Raw genomic sequence first — 15,995 nt, forward strand, 5'->3', positions numbered from 1 at the left:
ATCAAAATGCCAACTTACTACATCGCCCCGTTTCTCTGTATCGCGGCATAGGAAGCACATGCACCAGTACCTTGTCTCGAACTGCTTATATAAATATATATATATATATATATATATATATATATATATATATATATATTATATATATATATATATATATATATATATATCCTAAAACATATATTATCGAGTAAACCTCGTATTAAATCCATGAGCACATAATGATGCACTCAAAATCGGTTTTCCTTACACATAAAACATGCATCCGAATTAGTTGCATCTATGTTTTCATTGCTACGAGAGTCATCGCAAAATAATAACGCGCACTACAGATTAATAACCCCAAAAATAATCAGCAAACGCCTTCTCTTTACAAATAAGCTACTATAAACCTTCATAGAAACCATTTTTGAAAGAGGTTTGAATAGAATTGAGTTGCCTGCGCTGCTATGCGGGCTTGCAATGATGAAATATAAAATAAATACTTTAGCGGCATCGTTATTCTTTGCGATGAGTCCTTCTATCTGTCATGTAATTAAGGTCTAATGACAGTAATTAGAATAGTAATTAAAATGCAACAATCCACTCAATCTCATTAAAATACAAGTCGAGAGAGATTTCTATCGATTTGAAAAATTAGTGTAACCTTGGAATGTAACGCTCTTTTGCCACTACATGGTAATGACGATAAGTACTATGCACTCACGCGTGTATTTGATGAAAGTGCGTTACATATGAGTGATATAGCATGCTTTGGGGGATCATAATCTACTGAAATCCTATAGGCATGGCTGGACGCCATCTGAGTACTGCAATTTTTGCGATAGTGCTAGATGAACTCGACCTGAAGCATTAATGAAAGCGAACATTTTATGTCATATTTTAGGACGGAATAGAGGACTGATACATGTATCCAAGTCGAGAGGAAAATCTAAATCCGCCCTTGGGGGTTGGCTCGCAAACGGTGGTACTGATGGCTTGACTACGCCTCGGGTGGCGATTATTGGCACGCATGTAGCTAGTCTCTATGGCCTGCTCTACCTCTATCCTGGTCAGCTGCTCTCTCGTAGCTTTCACTAGGGAGTGTGTTTTATTGCTTAATGGCCTAAATGCCTTATTTGCCTAGCTGAAAATAAATTAAAAAGTGCACTTTGTAGTTTCGTAACTTATGATAGGACATTTTTAACACCACAGCAGTAATACACGTACATCAAATTTAAATGCACACGCAGAAATTGGAATTGCAAATCAAAACTAGAATAGTAAGCAGGTGTCGAAACGACAAGAATCTATTATAGGGACAGCAGTGCCGTTAATGGTAATCTCACCATATTATACTTATCCATGTTGAGATGTATTCTCTATGGGGCCGTGACCATTACAGCGATTTTTCATTATAGCAACATTACTATATTCGACACACTATGTCCACTGGTGACAAGTATAATACGTGCGTATTTGACATGCAGGCCTTATACACAGTGGCTACGCGTCCGGTCATCCATTACAAAGCTTAGTACAGATTCCCAAATCCACGTCATGATTAGGCCACGCCCCTTTCAAATCGTAGATTTTACTGGATTTACTATCGCTTCAAAAGTTACAGAAACAAATTTTTTTGATCAAATACTTAAAGGTGAGTAATATTATGGGTAAAAATTTATTGTTTATTGTTTTTTACTGAAAATATATAGTTGGGTTCACATAAGAAATATACGACCGGACGCGTGGCATGGGAGCTGGGCGTCCGGTAACCGGACGCGTGGCCACGGCCTACATTATATTGTGTGATTAATTTACTATTGATGAGATGAAAGACGTTAAACCTTGATGAGTTATGGTATCAAGTAAAATGTATCTTCCTGTTACTTTGCAACTAAAGAAACCTTTTCTGATGTAGGACTTGGGATTTATATTCGATTAGGACGTTAACGAATCATATTACGAACAAGTTCGCCGCCCTACACATTTAATTTAACTAGTACAGCCTCATCACTGGTTGTCACAAACCGGACATTATCACATTCTCATCCAGCCGAAACTATATTAGTCCGACCGACACCATTAGTGAGATAGTGGGAGGGAGGGAATAGATTAGCACAAACTTGTACGTACTATTCAATTGCGCGTTAATCTCAGTGCCGTCCATGACGGCCACTTTCAACGCGATGGCTTCCTGCTCATGGCAGCGCGGCATGGTGTTTTGCATATTTCCGACGAGCAGCAATTCTGTCTCGTCTAGTTCTCGTATGATTTTCCCGCCATTGGCTGAAGATGCAGACTAGGTAATAATTTTCCAATCATTTACATCACTGCGCAATGAAAACAATTTGCGACATCTCAGGATTATCGACGAAGAAGAAAAGTGCTATATACTACATAAACCGCGTAAAGTTGAACGTCTCAGTCATGAATGAGAAACGCGGAAAAAAGTCGCGTCATTTGCCGCCGGCTTAGTTAATCATGTTGAACTCAATTTAACTACTTGCGGGAAATAAAAAGCGAGCGATTTAGTACGCTCAAGTTCTTGTTGCACGATTTTATGGAGGGGAAAGATACTTTGTTAAATTATACGCAGCGTTGAATTCCCATACTCATGATAATCAACGAGAAAGTAAAATGCGCTGTTTATCTATATTAGTATATATATCCCCATTTCTGTTATCTATATTTCTACGAAAGGTATCGCATCGCTATACTCGCGTAAGAGCCCATCACAACTTATTTTATACGAAGGAAGATGAACCTAATCTTACGATAGCACATTCCAAATACCGTGTCCTCTCATAATACTCCCAAACGCAAACCGACTGATCCGATTTAGAACATTAACAATGTGAGCTGGATGCGTGTGTCGCGTAGACGCCGCCATTAATGAGCTGAGCAGTGCAATAACATTCTTCTAATGTTCCGCTTGCCGTTTAACTTGCTTAATGGAAAGCCTCGGTACGGCACCGTGCAAGCAACGCCGCAACGTGAAACGTTTCAATTATCGACGGCAGGCTACCGGTGAGACACCAAAGCCGCTGATTAGAGTCAGTCAGGCAGCAGAAACAAAATAGACGAGAGCGCATCATGGCGTATTATCAATGCTTACCTACGTGATGTAATGAGAATGAGACACGCAGTCATTGACACATGTGCACGCGCGCCCGTACGCACGCACGTACACGTGCACGCGCAACCACGTACTCGCATACATGCACGCACTCACGCGCACACGCGCACGCGCTGGCACATGCACAGACACACGCACGCACACAGACGCGCACGCACCACACGAACGCATACCCATGCACACGCAGACACACACGCAGAACTTAACACATTCACGCACGCGCACTTACAGCATATGCACAGAGAGCGAACGAGCGAACAACATAAGAGAGCGTGCAAGGGCCGCAAAATATAGTGTCTGCGGTTGAATACAATCAGGGAAGCCATCACCGTTACTGCATATAACTGAGACACCTTTTACGATTTCCAACTCCCATGGCGCAATCCCAGATTTACGATTGAACCACGCGGTTCAGTACTTTTGTCAGTATTTGCACTGAATTAAGCTGGCTTGAAAAGGCCAAATGTAAAACGGCTAAAGTTATTCAGGATGCTAATACCGCAGCGGAGCGGCACTGTTTGTATGAATTAACTAAATATTGATTGCCGAGTTGCCAGCGACCTATACGAATATGCGAGCTCGCAGCGAGTTTATGCTTGCCTCGGGTAAATTCAAGTACATAACTACATAAGTACGCACGCACGCACGCGCGCGCTCATACTTACACACGAACGCATACATCTGGTCAGTCTTACGGCATTGCTTATAGGGCATACGGCATTGCTTATAGGGGTACGACTTGTACCCGAAAATACCGACTGGTACCCGGTTAAGATTGCCCCGAAATGGTATTTTCTATATTTGGTGGCATACGATCAATACACGTCTCAACTTAATTCTTTTCTGCCACAAACGTATCCTATACCCTTGGGTGCTAATGTTGTGTTATTTTTCTTTGGTCATTGGTTCGAAGAAATAACATGTGTTCGTATGTGTGTGGTGTGTGTTGTTGTGTGTGTGTGCTGTTGTGTCGTAGTGTCCCCCGTGCTGTGCGTGCTGTGCGTGTGCTGTGTGTGGCGACGCTGTGTGTCTGTGTGGTGTGCGTGGTGTGCGTGTGTGCGGTGTGCGCTCTGTGTGTGCTGTGTGTTGTGTGTGTGTGTGTGTGTTGTGCGCGCGCGTGAGTCGTTGAGCTGCGTTGTGATACGTGCGTGCTGGGTGTGTGTGTGTCTGGGTGTTGTGTGTGTGTGTGTTGTGTGTCGCTGTGTTGTGGTCGTGTGTGTGTTGTTGTGCGTCGCGTGAGTGCGTGTGTGTTGTGTGTGTGCAGTGTGTGTGTGCTGCGTGTGTGTGTGGTGTTGTGTCGCTACTGTCCGGGTATCTCTTTCCATGTGTGTGTGTATGCTGTCTGCTGGTGTGTGTGTTGTGTGTGTGTGCATGTGTGTGTGTGTGTGTGTGGGTGTGCTGTGTGTGTGTATGTGTGTGTGTATCGTGTGTCGTTGTGTGTGCTGTGCTGTGTGTGTTGTGTGTGTCTGTGTGTGCTGCGTGCGTGTGTGCGTGTGTGGACTGTGCTGCGTGTGTGTGTGTGCAGGCTGTGTGTGTGGGCCGGCTTTGTGTGTGATGTGTGTGCGCGCGCTCATGTGAGGTGCAGGCTGTGTGTGTGTGCTCGTGTGTGTGTGGTGTTCGACTGTGTGTGTGGTGTGTGTGGATGGTGTGGTGCTGTGTGTTGTGTGTGTGTTAGCGTCCTATATACAGAGAGTTGCGCCGCAAGCCGCCAACTCAGGATTTTGACGCATATTGCTTTCCAAATGCCGATCAACACGCCTGCCGCTTAAGTACAGCCGCTGTATGGATACCGCTGTACAATGCCGTCCGTAGTAATTAATTAGACCCTCAATCGATGCTTCAATAAACTCAAAACTTACAGAGCATTATAGACTAAGACATGTGTCTTATGGTGTAGCTAAGATTTTATAGAATGTACTCAAATCGTTCGCTGTCATCTGATAGATACAACCTTTTTACGCAATTCAGCCGTGCGTATAATAGCCTTGTGCGGACACCGCGCCAACTCGTAATTCACAAGATAATGCGTTCCACTCTCCACTTAGCCCTCGCCAGCTGTAATATTTGTTTTGCAGTTCTATAATCTAGCTACACATAGACACTGTTTTAGGCCTATAATCTCTGTAAATCTTGAGATTTATTGAAGCACGATTAAGTCTAATTAATTGTACTTAAGCGGCAGCGGCGCTGTTGGATCCATTTTGGAAACAACATGCGGCAGCGATCACATGACGCGATTTTTTCCGACTCCGTCATGGCGCAACTCACTGATATAGCAGCGCGACCCTGTGTGCCTGTGTGTGTGTGGTGTGTGTGTGTGTGTGTTTGTGTGTGTGGTGTGTGTGTGTGTGTGGTGTGTGGCTTGTTGTGTGTGTGTGTGATTGTGTGTGTCCGTGTGTGTGTGTGCTAGTGTGTGTGTGTGTGTCGTGTTGTGTGTGTGTGTGTGTGTGTGTGTGTGTTGTGTGTGGTGGTGTGTGTGGATGTGTGTGTGTGCTTTATATTATTGGGAGCCAGAAATGCATCATACTCCGAGTAGGTTGATTGAGTGACGCACGCCGAGGAAATACGAAACAGGTTGAGAGAGAAGAAGCGACATTTTCGCCACTGTAACAGCTAATTTCGGATAAATCTGCAATTAGCGGTCTGCTTATGAGGTACGCGATCTTCGTTGAATGTAATTGGGGTATCAAGATTATACCTCAATAACTATCAAATATATTTCCGCACAGGGTATTTTCATCCACTTTCTATCACCTCTTTCGTATCTGTATTCTATTCTATCTATCTTCTATCTATCTATCCTATCTATCTATCTCATCTAATCTAGCTATCTATCTATCTATCTATCTATCTATCTATCTAATCTATCTATCATCTATCTTATCTATCTATCTATCATCTCTTACTATCTACTATCTATATATCTCATTCTATATACTATATATAGTATTATTATTACGCTCCTGTATGTATAGGATACTATAATATCTTTGCGTGAGCGCTTGTGTGTGTGTGTGTGTGTGTGTGTGTGTGTGTGACTGTGTGTGGTGCTGTGTGTGTGTGTGTGTGTGTTTGGTACTGTGTGTGTGTGTGTGTGTGTGGTGTGATAGTGTACGTGATGTGTGTGTGTGTGTGTGTGTGTGTGTGGTGTGTGTGTGTGTGTGTGTGTGTGTGTGTGTGTGTGGGGTTTGTGTGTGTGTGTGTGTTGTGTGTGGTGTGTGTTGTGTGATGCGGTGTGTGTGTGGTTCCTTTGTGTTGTGCTGTGTGTGTCATGTATGCTGCGTGTGAGTTTGTATGCTGTGTGTGTTATGCGTGATGTGTGTGATGGTGTGTGTCGTGTTGTTGTGTGCGGTGATGTGCGTGTGCGTGTGTGCGTGTGTGCGGGCGTGTTTTCATGGTACCTACTTTCCACTAGGTCTGCTGCGTAGATTTAAATTTTTTACAAAAATTTATCAAACAGTCGTAGCCGATTCAATCATGGAATTCTGCAGAATAAGCCGATGTTCGTATAGCAAGATGAAATTATTGAGGCATGAGAGAGATTCACACATTTGGCAGATATCTCTTTTACTGTAAATGGGATTTGGGGCGGAAAAATTCGAAACACTTTCTGGAATAGATTTTAGGAACCGCATCCAATCTAGATTTTACGCGCTGCGCTTCCTTTCGGGATCTAAAGAGCCAACTGTTTTAAAACGCAAAGTTCATTTCTGACTTTTTCAGTATGAAATATTATTAGCGAACAGAATGGACAACGTCCCTCTCAACGCTACAATTTTGCTTTGGCAATATTTCGTGAACGATCATGCGTGTCTTGAGCGCACTGCCGTTCATAAAGTTACAACGAGATTTATGTCAAACTCATTTCATTGTAATCGGCCGACGTTTCCAAGGATTTAAGGACCTATAGCTAAACGTCCGTCGTTATTGTATTGCCTCCTGCCCATGCATGCGTGCGTGCGTGCGTGCCCGTGCGCCTGTGCTTGGTTCATGTTTGAGTGTTGCACGTAGGGTGTGCACGCGCTGCGCCGCGCGTGTGTGTGTGCATGTGGGCGTGCTGCGTGCGTGGCGTGTGTGTGTGTGTTACGTGTGTTCGTGCCTGCGTGCTTGCGTGTGTGTCGTGTGTTGGCGGTCGCGATTGCGGGTGTACGTCGCTGGCGTGTGTGGCTTGCGTTCGTGCGTGTACAGCTATATGTGTGCGTGTGGTGTCTGACATTAATTTTCCCACGCATGCGCGCACAAACGGCGCGCGTAAGTCACTCAGGTCATATTTTAACGTATAACTCTGGTGCAGGATACTCGCCACTTATCTTACCACACTCACTCACAGAGACACAGGATTGCTGCTTACGGAATAAGCTCACTAGCAGACAGTATAGGCCTACTAGCTAATTTATTCACAGCAATATTCATATTTGCAATATATGCACACACTGTGCGCGGCATCTTTATTGACGAAGACTTTATCCTCTCTCCCCCTCCCTGTCTCCTCTTTTTCACTTTATATATATATATATATATATATATATATAGAGAGAGAGAGAGAGAGAGAGAGAGAGAGAGAGAGAGAGAAAGAGAGAGAAAGAGAGAGATCCCTCCATCTACCCCTCTCATCCTCCCCTCTTACTTGCGCTTTTTAGCAATTTTTCTTCCTCTTCCTCTCTACTTCTCTCTCTTGCGCTATTTCCTTCTCTCCCCTTCGCTCTCTTCCCCTCTCTTTCGGGCTTTATCTCTATCCATCTATTACTTACTCCCTATATGTCTCCCCATATCTCTATCTTTGTCCCTCTATTGCTCTTAATGTCATCTCTGACCGCGTTCGGTGGAAAGAGCGGCGAGGGACGCGGAAAAACAAACGAACGTTGCTCGTAATCAGATTATTCGCCAAAACTGCGAATGCGATATTCGCGCACATATATATATATACTATATATAATATATATATATATATAATATTATTATATATATATATATATATGAAAACAAGCGTGTTTATATACACTTACCCCAAGGTTCTTAATGCATCAGTTGGTATTCGCCATTACATGTAGAACCGCAGCAATATATCACTCGTAGAGCCTGCTTATTTCTAATAACAAGTGCGAGGCCGTTTCGCGCGTTTTATGGCTGCGTGCAAATCAGCTGCAAACACACACAAACAACTCTATTGATTAATTGATGTTCGACATCATCAGCGATCGGAATCACGTTTACACGGTATCAATCATAATCATTATTTACTTCCTGATACTGGTGCTATAACGACTTCATTCTCATTAAAGAGCATACGTATACTGTTGCAGTAGTTGTGTCACTGTTAAACGTTATATATACATATGTATATATATATATACACAGGCGCTTAAGCTATAAATCATGGCAACCGCACACTCGTAACGGCGTGTGCGCGATATTCGCCTTCACGCTTTCTGGTTAATCGTGCTCTGTTTCTACATCCACCTACGCCATATTTCTTCCGCTTTTTGCTATTATAGCAAATTCAGACGCGCGCAGCTTGAACCATTACTTCGGCAGTCAGTCTATTCGTCGGTCAGTCATGTAGTCAACCATGCGTGAGCCAGTCTGACGGATTATCGGCTCATCACTCCAGCAGTCAGAGATACACTCCAGCCAATCGGTCCATCACACAGCCTTCACTCATTCTGTCAGTCAGTCAGTCTGATATTCAGCTATTCAATAAGCATTTCATTCGCATGGCAACCTATATCTCTCTTTCCCGCGCTCAGTAATATTTTTTACGTTTTCCATTCCGCATCCCCATAACGTACACTAGAACGTGCCTCGATGAATCACTCGATCTGAGATCTACTCACGAATGAATATCGAATATCGCGAACGTAATGAAATAATCCACCGTTTCGTTAAAGTTCTTGCTGAAAAAATCACGTGTGATCGCAAAATTTCCAACAGTGGTTTGGCTGTGCACACATTTATTTTACACCCTAGCCAGGATATAGCTACATAGCAGGATAGGCCATGCTACTTATTGTGGTAAGCTTTTCGTTGCGTTTGGAAATATGTTCCAGCGTCGCAAGACAGTGACCAAGCAACATCTAACTTCGCCAACAGCTACCAGGGTTAGCACTTACACGCCAACCGTAGGTTCTCCCCTATGTACCCGCGATGTAACGAATGAGTCGTAAAACGAAATTGATCACTTTTGAGAATTAGTGCTGCGCGTGCGAGCGGCCACTATATATATCAACAGCACACTATATGGGCGCATTTTCACATCCTGCCCTGGTGCACATCGCAGCGCATCGCATCGCATCGCAGCACATCGATTCGCGCCCCGTTATATTGTTGCGTTGTGTAGGATCATCGTATAACGAAGGATGAGACAGCGATGTGAGCTGACACAGCTGAAAGCAGCTGCAGAGAGCATGTAAGAAGAGTAGACAGAGTAGCTGTCTGTAGCTTGCACCAACATTTAATACGATATAACGATATACGAACATAACGATTGATGCCGAATTCCGTAATAGCACCCTTGACAAATATGTATTACCTTTTGCTGATATTCACAGGGATGTCACTCGCTCAGTTACGCCTCAACAACATACTGTATTAAATTTCAACGTGTGAATCTCTAACACCCAAGTAAGTAGTAATTTTTCAACCATGCCTACCCACTCACTAGATAATCTTAGAATTTTTAAACTTCCATCCTGGTTAGTGCCGCACATAAATACATAGTGTTGCATAATTAATACAACGCTTGGAATGCAACTGTGAATGAGTTCTATATAACTGAAAACGGTCTCATAAAATGGAGTCGTTAGGGTAGACACAGCTAGATTACTAAATCCCACATGAACCATTTTGAATAGCAGCATCACAAACATGCTTGGATCGTGCGTGCTTTTATTCAGATGCTCGAGATTGTATCAGATAAGAAATGTTAGGTTCGGAAGTACAATACTTAATAGGTGGTCTATGTGCTTGTGTTTTTGTAGCCATTCACAATCGGTAGCAGGCAAGTGTTATTCTATCCAGTTTGAACTAATTGTTGCAAAGGTACCTTCCGATCTTGTTATTCAATATTAGTGTATTCGGGATGGATCTCCAGCTCTCGCACTAGAATATCAGTAAAGATACCGATTCGCAATTAGTGAAGGATATTTTCCGTTTTCTAGCTTAACTCATATTGAAACATTTACTATAGTTTTAATTTAGACGCAGCGAATAATGTCGCCCTGTACACCGTAATAAAGTTGATAGTATTAGACCTATACCTACTCTTGCAATATACTTTCTCTTTGATGGTCAGAGCCGTCGTGTATAATTCCCGTGAGTTTTTCATTATTGGCGCGTTCGGGTATAGTCAGGAGATATTACTGAGCCAATGAACTTTAAATGTTTTTAGCGATATACAGACTCCTGCGATGTCAGTAATATCTGCCCTCGCTCGCTCTCTGGAATACTAAGTGCGATTCAGTAATCCGCCCAGAGCTATTTTCATAGTCAAATCTGCAGCGCCTGTTGCCTCGAAACGGTCTCGGGGTAAACCTGACTCTCGGGAGAGGCAATGTTTGCACTGCCAATAAAAACATTGGGCCGTCGTTGAGCGCCAGACAGCGCTAGAGACCTCTGACTTCGATTATTCATGTCCTATGCGACAGCTAACCATTTAGCAAAGGAAATTCATTCGGACGAAATGATGTTTAGTGGCTGTCTATATCGCTCAGGTTCGCGGTGACAAGGGACCGGCTCGGCTACCCCACTAGAGGATTGGGATGATGAATGAGCGATCGGCGACATTGTTGTCAAACCGCCGTAATGTGATTTAATATTCATTTATCTCTCCCGTAATCGAATAATATAATGAGACAATCCAATATGGCCTCCAGCTCACGTGACTGATAATGATATGACCGACAATAGTGCAAGAGAACTAGCACAATAATCAATACGAATTCGTACGTATATTAATTATTATATTAATTGGCATAGGGAATAATATTGCAGTTACTAAGTATAGTAGAGATAATGTAATAACTTATTGCGAATTCGTCGTAGTACATAATGTGGCTATATAATCATGTTAATATATTATGTTTGGTAACGTTATATTTGTGGTACGTGACATTCTTTGTCGCGAGCTTTGAAAACAAATAAGGAGGCAATTACTTTCTTTTTAAATATATACTCTGGCTTTTCGAAACATATTTTTACAAAATAAAAACACGACCGCTGCTAAGAAATACGTGGTAAACTGACTCTATAGAAATTAGACCCATGCACTCTGAAAAGGCTGAATAAATAATTTACCTATTTAGGGCTGTACGAATCAGTCAATGCATTGGGAAACCTCTGTCAATCTATTACGAGATTTATTATTGATGAACAAGAAAACCTTTTTAGTTTAACAACGTGCCACACAACAAAATTCTACGCGCGACGCATGCACGCACGCATGCGCACAGGCACTTGAAGCATATCAACTGTAAGCGCACGGCGCCGCCATTGCGCGTACACTAATACATATATATAAGAGTACTCAATATATATAAGAGTACTCAATATATATGTATTAGTGTACGCGCAATGGCGGCGCCGTGCGCTTACAGTTGATATGCTTCAAGTGTCTGTGCGCATGCGAGCTAACGGTAAGTCCGCTCACGCGCGCCTCCGACACTTTTTAACTACACGCAGCGTGAGACGCGGCGTACGAAAAAGTCTATGCGACATTCAAGTTACGCCATTATATTGCACGACTCGAACGCGCAACGCATTACACAGATACACGAATACAGAAATTTCGCCCTATCGGGGAATATATATTACTGGCAACGCGATCGACACGTTTTGAACATAATGTCATATTGTAATAATAAGCTTAAATAGTTACTTATCAATAAGAAGAAATACCAATGTAATAAAATTACGTATGTTATCAGAATTATTACGCACTGTAGAATATACTAATATATAATATATAGGGTAACAGATGTAGTCGAAGTTAGCACAGAATGAATTACTGTCATGCTAGCATGTAAGAATTATTATCATATGTACACTTGGCGGCGATAATGTAGGCCTAACCGATTGCAGTGCCCTCTGGCGTGGGTATCGAAGGGTCGTGAACAACCTGGCTAGTTACCACCAAGTTACCAACCATTACCTACTATCTACGACATCACCAGAGCCAGAATACCACACTAATAAGGCCGTCCTAACGGTAGTTAGACTTTACTAAACGAGCAATGTGTCGTTAGCAATAAGCATGTCGCGTAGAAACGTACATAGAAAGATACATGTAATTTTATTCGGCTTTCTTTTATATATACTGCTAACTGATTTGCAGCTGCTGCGCTACAGCGCTCTCTGAGTGTAGAGGAAAACGACGAAATCTGTTCTCAGTAGAGATTCGTTTCCCCGGGGGATCGTTTGAAGCGAAGACAACTTAAATGTTTTCTAAGCCATAGAAATTCTGTCAGATATATAAATTATTTACGCCAAATTGTTTCATGAAGGATTCAGATCCCTTAATAATGGTTAGCTATTGCTTGAGAGAGCCAGTTTTATGAACATGATGAACAACCGCGATTTAATTCGACTATCCAAACCTACGAAAGATTTTTGCTCGTTGAATCAATACGTGATGAATCGATACCAGAACCAGTCAGTGTTGAACGTCGTTACTATAGCTAGTTTAAGTACGTTATACACGCAACTGCTGCAGAAGCAAATATAGAGCATTAAATAAAATATAACACATGTGATTGCGGTACGGTCTTCTATATCAACTGCTGTATATATATATATATATATATATAACGACGGCGACAATAATGGCGATGGCGCCGGCGGTACTGCAACTGAGCAACCGACGGCGACAATTACAGCAATTCCAGCGACGGCGACAATAGTGAAGCTAGCGCCGGCGACGATGACAACTGTGCCAGCGACGGCGACAATAGTGGCGCCAGCGACGGCGACAATAGTGGCGCCAGCAACGGTGACAATAGTGGCGCCAGCGACGGTGACAATAGTGGCGCCAGCGACGGCGACGATGACAACTGTGCCAGCGACGGCGACAATAGTGGCGATGGCGCCGGCGACGATGACAACTGTGCCAGCGACGGCGACAATAGTGGCGATGGCACCGGCGACGATGACAACTGTCCCAGCGACGGCGACAATAATGGAGCTAGCGCCGGCGACGATGACAACTGTGCCAGCGACGGCGACAATAGTGGCGATGGCGCCGGCGACGATGACAACTGCGCCAGCGACGGCGACAATAGTGGCGATGGTACCGCCGAAAATGGCAACGCCGGTAACGATTGAAACTGCCTCCTTTCCTCTCTGTAAATTTATTTATATATGTAATTCAAACATTTGCATGACGAAATATATTCGTCCGCATATCATTACTCCCGCGTGTTCGTATTAGAATGATCTCGCCAATATCTGCCAGTCCGCAATATTTTGCTAACTCAAATATTGAAAAATCGCGACATGACCACGTTGATACAATCAATGCAGCTGCACGAATATACCTTGCAATAAGGCCTGACCCTGCGTGCGCGAACGTACAAACAAAGTTTGCAATGCGCTATAGCTCTATTCGACATACAATCTTCCAGATCAAATAGGTGACCATTAGTCAAAATATTTCATTACTGTTAGGCATAATTTGAGGTCCTCGTCAGTTATATAGTGGCTTTCCGGGGACTATCTTGTCTGTGTAGAACCAGCTGGCTATGTTCCTCATGGGTATGGCATGCAGCTACTGTAAAGACTGAAACCTAATAATCGTGGGTCGCATGACAGCGTCAGCTCCGTTTCAAATCCGGGTTCTAATGCTGTCTCCGTATAAAAAACGAATTCTCGCTGAGTCGAACTAATTGCTATGTGACCCTCGTCATTCAACAATTTACACTATTCCGACACTTCACTCAAAAAGATCAAACGCACATCGCCGCTAACTCCTAGCTCTCTCTTACAGCTAATCACCTCCGTGAAGTGCCCTTATCTGCCTTACTCTGATCGCAAACCAAGACGTCTGGATGAGTCTAATTTGTTACTATTGAGGATGTGTTTAGTTTAAGCCGATATACTTCTGTAAATCGATTTAGCTCTCCCGGCAGTGGTCGAACAGTGCCGTGACTAGTGCCTATGCCACAGGGAAGGCTTATACAAAGAAAAGCCGACGGGAATAGATCTATCGGCCTTTGTATTACCGGCAATGCTCTCCATCACACACACACACCCACAAACACACACACACACATATATATATATATATATATATATATATATATATATATATATATATATATATGAAACAAGCGTGTTTATATACACTTACCCCAACGTTCTTAATCATCAGTTGGTATTCGCCATTACATTTAGAACCGCACGCAATATATCACTCGTATAAGCCTGCTTATTTCTATTAACAAGTGCGAGGTCGTTTCGCGCGTTTATGCTGCGTGCAATATCAGCTGCAAACACACACAACAACTCTATTGAATAAATGAGTTCGACATCATCAGCGATCGGAATCACGTTACACGGTATCCAATATAATCATTATTTACTTCCTGATACTGGTGCTAATAACGACTTCATTCTCATTAAAGAGCATACGTATACTGTTGCAGTAGTTGTGTCACTGTTAAACGTTATATATATCACACACACACACACACACACACACACACACACATATATATATATATATATATATATATATATATATATAATATAAAATGCCTTTTGAACTTAAGTGCAGGTTTCTGCAGATGCTGATTCATTTCCCGGGGCTAACGCATCCAGTGCATGCTCCTTACAACGGAGGTAAATGACACGTTGGTCTAACGAAACGCTTTACACAGTAGGATTTTACTCATGCCGTGAGGCAGCGAAAGACATTATACTAACTCCCATAGTTACTGCCTAGAACTAAATTCCACAGCTAATAACGCGTATTATCTAAAAAGGTAGGAAACGAAAGATTAAACCTAATAACGATAAAGAGGAATGTCAGTGCACACAGCAGGAGCTAAATAATTTTATACCTACCGGTTAACAGTGCGACGAGGAGTGTGTAACGTAGGACTTTTTATACATTTCTTTTCAGCGTTCGCGTAAATTTCGGGCAGCATGAGACACGGCTTTAGTTATTTAAACTTTATACTCCAACCCGGCATTATCTATGTATAGGCTGTATGACATACGCAATTTCTTACGCCGTCAGCTCAAAGTGCCTATACGTTGCGTTGTTTCAATGTGCCTCTATGGTTATACGATAGTTATATTGACTTTCTTCATTGTAAGCGCACACACGAAAGTTCTTCGTTTACCTAAGAGAATACATCATCTGTTCTTTTAACAGCAAATGTATTTCAGACGTTTCTTGACGTTTCACATTGCAAAACTATTCTGTGGAATTGGTTTGCAATGTCTACAGTTGTTGAAGCTTCGCAATTCACACCCCATTTTATCGTTACTACGACTATTATTTAGATAGACTAAGACATCTACATGCTTTGTTAGAGGGCACACACATCACTTAATCGATTAAATTCATCAGGATCGTAAAAGATTTCAATTATAATCATTATAAGCCTAACTAAATATTATGCACGCAATATGAAAGGTATTGTGTCTAAAATTCCTAGTGTTCCGTATAACTCAGTTACGCCATCTATGGACGGAAAAATTCATACAAAAATCTAAACTGCCGTGCTAAATATATGAATGAACTAGCGGGATACCCGGCGTTGCCCGGGGAAATCAGTGGCGTTACCCAGTTGGTGATCGCTTGGTTGAAAGAAAAATAACCAAAAAATCTAACTATCTATCTATCCATGCATCCATCCATCCATGCATCCATCCATCCATG

The sequence above is a fragment of the Priapulus caudatus genome, unplaced genomic scaffold (assembly GCF_000485595.1).
Source record: "Priapulus caudatus unplaced genomic scaffold, Priapulus_caudatus-5.0.1 Scaffold34, whole genome shotgun sequence".
Taxonomy (NCBI): Eukaryota; Metazoa; Priapulida; class Priapulimorpha; order Priapulimorphida; family Priapulidae; genus Priapulus; species Priapulus caudatus.